Raw genomic sequence first — 6,466 nt, forward strand, 5'->3', positions numbered from 1 at the left:
CTAAACATGGACTTTCTTCCCTGGAAACTATTGTTATTACGCACAGACAAAGATGGATACACATTATTATTATTATTATTATTATCATTATTATTATTATTGTCCATAATATGTTTCCTTTCTTCCTGGACACGCTAAAAGTAAAGATAATTCACCGACTAAAAACAGCGTACAGAAGGAAGATGTGAAATCAAATAGAAACAGTTTGCAGCAACTAAACAAGCAAGCGATCTCTATATTGTTTGTGTCAAGATAGTCTACAGCTAAAAAATTCCACCTACTGGCTCGCCGTCGTCAAGCCCCCAGCCATCCTCTCTCACCACGGGCCCTATGCAAATATGTGAAATACGGGCGCCTTAGTCCCAGCTTCGGGACGGTACGTCACTTCCTTGGGGTTAGGAATTGGTGCCTCCACCCTCTCTTAGGTTTTCATTTTAACAGTATGGTTACTCTAGTGATAAATAAATTACAGAGAACGCGGGAAATTCAGACGTATATGAACGCGATAAAAAACTAATGTATCCGTTTGCGGAGTTCAAATTTTAGCCTAATTATCAACCCCCCCTTGGGCTGCAGCCTACCCTTCCACAGAATTTCATCGAAATCTACTGGTTAACTTTTCAAAGATCTTACGGAAAATATGACACTGACATAGATAATGAGCAATTAGAAATATATAAACTTATAAATACAAATATAGAAGTTACAGAAGTAAATAAAGAAAGGTAAGGAGCGCTACCTGTGTCACAATTTATAAATAAACAAGTAGTACATGATTGCGTCCTTCGATCAAAATTTCACCCTTCCCGTGGGTAAAGATCTACCCTGATCTTAGGTCAGTTTTTTTTTCCTCTTAGAGAAATGTTAGGCTACCTTTTACCATTACTTTTGGCAAATTTTAATTCCTATCTCAGTCAAACTTCAATGCTTGAGTAAATACCCTTAGCCTAGGGAAACTTCGCGTCTTAATAAATTTTTACCCTTATTTAGGGTAAATTTTGACTTAGTAAATTTTTACCTTTATCTTGGGCAAACTTCGACCAATAAGTTACGCAAACTGTATCTCTTATCTTGGGAAATTGTAGACGTTTTTCTAATGCAAGCTTCAGCACATATTTTAAGTAGACTCTGACCATTATCTTGATCCTTATCTTATCCATGTTTTGTTCTATGTATATCTTAGGCAAATATTGACCCCTATCTTAGTTAAACGTTAACGCTTCTCTTAAGCAACCTTCGACCCTTATCTGAGAGAAACTTCCACCCCAGACTCACCCAAATGCTAGAGAATCCTATCGGGTCTTGCGAAGGAACCTCTGTCGGCGGGTTGAGGCAGGCTGTGTAGTTGGCCACGCCACTCCTCATCCAGTAATCATAGAGACCGGCTTCGAAAATTCTGACGATCCTGAAAAATGGTGGAAATGGGTGGCTCGGTTGATTATTTTAGATTAACCGCTCCTTCTACTATTCAGGTACTGGAGCCACTACAACTACCGCTGCTTCACGGCAGAAGTTTAAGTAATAAGAAGTGATTTTAAAACCTAACTTGATACTACAATACCACTACTGTCTCCACCGCCACTACTATTCAGACCATTTCAGACATGCTGTTACTACTCCTACTATTTACTAGTTCAGGATAGTTTGCTGAGTAATATTGGCTAGGGTCTTCCTGCTACTACTAGTCTGCTACTACATACTACTTTAGGGTAGCTATGAAGAGTTACCTGCAGTAACTTCAGGCCACAACAACTCTTACATACACTTGAAGGAAAAAACCAAAGTGGTTTAGAGAAACAAGAAACTACATGATAAAAACCAAAGGGATGAAGATTGGTTTGGATTAAGCTAGCTTGTGATGGACGGCTCATAGATGTGATGAAGTGTGGACCTCCAGACTTTGCCCAACCACCAGAGACAAAACCGGAGGGTTGCCAAACGAACTGTATCAAGTCGCCAGCCATACCTGGCATTCATGGGCTTCTGAAGAGGGCTGTTCTTCCGCATTGTCATGGCGTACATCGTCGGGATGAACTTCTCTTTGGAGAAATAGAAGCTACATTTCCCTGTTCCAGAAAAGAACTGGCACTATTATATCTTCATTATAACAATTTTTTCCTTTAGAAAAATTTATTTCACTCTAACTTATCTGTTGCTGTAAGGTCTGTCACTTGTAGCACTGACCATTTTCTAGTCGGACTACATTAATCATTCATAATAAACAGCATTATAGTGCAAAGTAAAAATGCTCTTGTACTTTAGTCCCAGAGTCAAAGCACATGTACGCTTCCAAAAAACTTAGTGCTGAATTTTCATTATCCAGTGTCATAATTTCCTTTGAATCTATCCTCATCTTCTATGCACATTCAACGCTCATCAACAAACAGTTAATGAATTAGCAAACTTCTCCTCTCACAAACAGTTAATGAATTAGTACCCTTCTCCTCTCTCCTACTACCATCAGCCTCCCCTTTTTCCTCCCCTTCTATGTTATCAGTCTTTTACTTAGCCGTGCAACTGTCTCAGTTATGCTCCTCATAAGCTCTGGTTTGATTACGGTATGCTGCGTTAAACTTAGTACTACAGGTCAGTATGCAATGTCTTATCATAATCATAAGGACAAGGAGAAACTAATAAATGCGGTAAGCAGACTAGATGCATTTCAACAAATAGCTCAAATATGCTAAACAGTTCGTCACCATGGTGAGGATAGGATAATTTGGTTCTAGTAAAGAAAAAAAAAACTCACTATCTAAATTGCTCACATTGCACTAAAATTATCTACGACTAACGTGCAAGGGAACACGAATAAGAGGTGACAAGTCGTGTAGAAGTTACCGGTTTTCGTGAAGTACAGGGCGACATAACGCGAAGCGGTCGTCATGTCGAAGATCTGAATGTGGTCGCCTCTCTCGACTAGATGGTAATAGGACATGAAGTCCCTCATCTTGAGGTCGACGTATCGACCAGCCTTTCCAGCGTCGTCGAGTTTTCTTATATCTCCAGAAGGTACTCTCTGAATGTGAAGATAAATAGCATTAACTCTCCATAAGGTGTTCTCTGAATGTGAAGATAAACAACCTTAACTCTCCATAAGGTGTTCTCTGAATATGAGCAAATATATTATGGCCGCAGAAGGTGCATCCTGAATGTGAAGAAAAATATTCCAGCCTCCGGTGGGTACTTGCAGAACTAAGGAAATTATTCTTATATAATTGTAAACCAATCTTTGCATTTTAAGAAAGCACATTTTTGTCTCCAGAAAGTACACTGAATGTGAAAGAAAACACTCTTATATCTCTAAAAAGTAATTACGAATGTGAAGGAAAATATTTTCGTGCCTTTAGATGATAATCTCTGAATGCGAGTGGAAATATTCTGGTGATCCCGCAAGGTACTACAAAGGAAAATATTTGCCTTTAGATACCACTCTGAGTGTGTATAAAAATATCCTTAAGACCCCTGAGGGTACTCTTTGGTTTTTGTGCGAAGATGTTGACCTAGTAAATGTCTACAGTAAATAAGTGTAAATTTCCAAATACGCAAGTGTACATTTATTTTTTGTTTGTGAACATTGCCAAAACAGAGGTCACAAATGTTAACAGTAAATATGGATGTGTATATCAACAAATAAAGATGAATATATACTAAGGTATTGCTTGTGAACTTTCTCAAAAAAACTTTGTTGAAGGTTTACGGTTAAAAAGTATATATTCATAAATAAAGATCTGTGTACATTTGATAAATAGGCTTATAACTACATATCTGGTTAGATTCAAGTCTATTTAAGGAGAATAAATTTTAAAATGTTCACAGTACATATAAATGTGCATATTGACCACTAAAGACACTGATACCTTTTCACATGTGAAGTTCGTCAAGGCAAATTTGACAAATGTTTAACACAACTATGAATACATCTATTTAGAGACATCTCAACGAAAAGGAGGCTAAGGACTCACGCTCATGATATCAGTGAAGGATGTTCGGTGCTCGATGATGATCTTCTTGTCCTTGGCCTTGATGGCATCCTTCAGGGTCTGGAATGGATGCGGCACGTGGCGGATGGACATCAGGGATCTCAGAGATCCGTCGTAACTCGAGTTCACCAGCAGGGCGATCAGGACCCAGGAACCAACGAGCGTTCGCCGCCAGCCCTTGATGCGGCCGCACATGGCTGCAAATGTCAGGGCGACGTTGTCGTAAGTGACATTTTATTTTGTGCTTTCTGTAAAGGACTTCATGGGTAAAAACCTCTTCGACCTTGAAGGAAAATGCCTCATATTTAATTGAAAATTATATATATACCCGTCAGGGACACAAATTCCTTGCGTTTGAATAAACTGAGTTACTTTTTTTTTTACAGATAAAGTTTTATATTAATGATTTTTTATGAGAAATTATTATTGGCATTTTAGACGAATGACCCTTAATAGTAAACGTCACAGCAACAGTACAACACAAACAGGCATCTTTTAGCATCTTGCTGTGAAGGTTCGCACCAAACAGCCCATATCTTACTTTAGGGTGCATATCTAAAGTCATGAAATAGGGGTCTATTTTGTAAGAGCCCAGAGACCTACACCAGCTCGCATTTTACCAAGCTTGCCCTAGGGCACGGGCCCACACTGGCAAAACTAAACTAACCAACTAAAATCATGAAATAGGGGCCTATTAGTTTGCAACAGTCCAGAGACCCACACCAGCTCATATCTTACCAAGATTACCCTAGGGCACGGGCCCACACCAGCTCACATCTTACCAAGATTGCCCTAGGGCAAGGGCCCACGCTGGCAAAACTAAACTAACCAACTAACCAACCAACAGAGAGGTTAGCTTTGAACTTCTCTTACTTAAAAGGTAATGACAGCATATAATATTCAACATTTAGTGAGAATTTAACCTTGACATTAGGGGTTCGACTGATTAAAATACCTTGCAGTTGGCTTACATTGGCCCATGGGTGGCATAGAGTAGTCCAGCATCACGCTTCCCAACCGAGCAATTATATGCGACTTCTTGTAACTTCCATAGCCCAAAATGACATCGGCGATGCAAATTACAAAGAAGGCTATGAAGAACGCCTCCCACATTCTTCGAGTAAAGGGCATCAGGAAACCCCAAGGGTTAGTGACGCCTATGCCTCGAACGGCCATGAGGGTCAAGGTGTCATAGCATAGGGCGTAAGTGTAGTCGACGACTTGGGAGCGGCTGTGAATGATTTGGAATGGTCCTAGGCCTACATCCGCTTTCTGAAGTATAAGCAATGTTCTCTACATATTGCGATGAACCTCAACCATTATACTATTAAGAAATGTCTTGTGAAAAGCGTAATTTGTAGAATTTACTATGTAAATATATTGCAAAATCATTATTATAACAGTTAATATTCAGGTTAAAATAAGAAAAATTGTAACTTTATCTAAACAAAATTATACTATTAAGAAATAAATGTTAACATATTTAATCTGTACAATTCACCATGTTAATATAGTGCAAAATCATTATTGTAATATGTTAATATTAAGACCATAGTAAGAAAAATTGTACCTTTCTCTAAATAAAATTAAGGCTAAACTACACTCTACATGGTTAGCTAGCTAACTGCCCTCGTTCTTCCTTCACCCATCTAACCTATCAGCTAAAAAAAAAAAGTAATGTTAATCTTTAGAGGGCAATTTATTCTTGATAGCGCACAACTGTAGACCTTGTTTGGAATTACTGAGCAATACTGTTTACTTCAGTTTTATGATTTACAGAAAAACCTAACGCACGGCTGTTAAGGCTGTCAAGTATGCAACCTACTACAGTTCTGTGAATTTGATCACAAAAACATCCGCTGGACTACTTTAAGGACTGCCTGGAAATTGTTAACAACACTTTGGTGATTTCGACTACAGAAGCAAATAATGGACTGCTGTACAGGTTGCTGTTTTCTTACTTTGTCCATCAACATCCTGATCATACCAGACCAGGAGCCGTTGGGATAAGGAGTTCCGAAGGACACATCTGGAGGGACCACCTGCAGGTACCTGAAGGTGCGGAAAGCAGGTGTTAATGTTTGTTTGTTAATAATAATAATAATAATAATAATAATAATAATAATAATAATAATAATAATAATGAGAAGAAGTTATTATTATTATTATTATTATTATTATTATTATTATTATTATTATTATTATTATTATTATTATTATTTGTTGTTGTTGTTGTTATTGTACTGAAATTATTGCTGAATCAGATGAACTTAATTTGTGGCAAGCTTTTCAGTCTCCCAAATCAGAATTTTCTAACTTTAAATGAGGTCTGCAAGTAACTGTCCAATTTTCATGTCATCGTCGGCGAAGTACTGTGAATATTCCTTTAATGATAATGAATAAATGCCAAGTACAAACATTCTCCAAGGGTAAGGTCCAGCTGGAAGGCGCAGGTGGCCGGGAAATCCAAAGACACTGGTGTTATT

This window comes from Macrobrachium rosenbergii, chromosome 37, assembly GCF_040412425.1.
Source record: "Macrobrachium rosenbergii isolate ZJJX-2024 chromosome 37, ASM4041242v1, whole genome shotgun sequence".
Lineage (NCBI taxonomy): Eukaryota > Metazoa > Arthropoda > Malacostraca > Decapoda > Palaemonidae > Macrobrachium > Macrobrachium rosenbergii.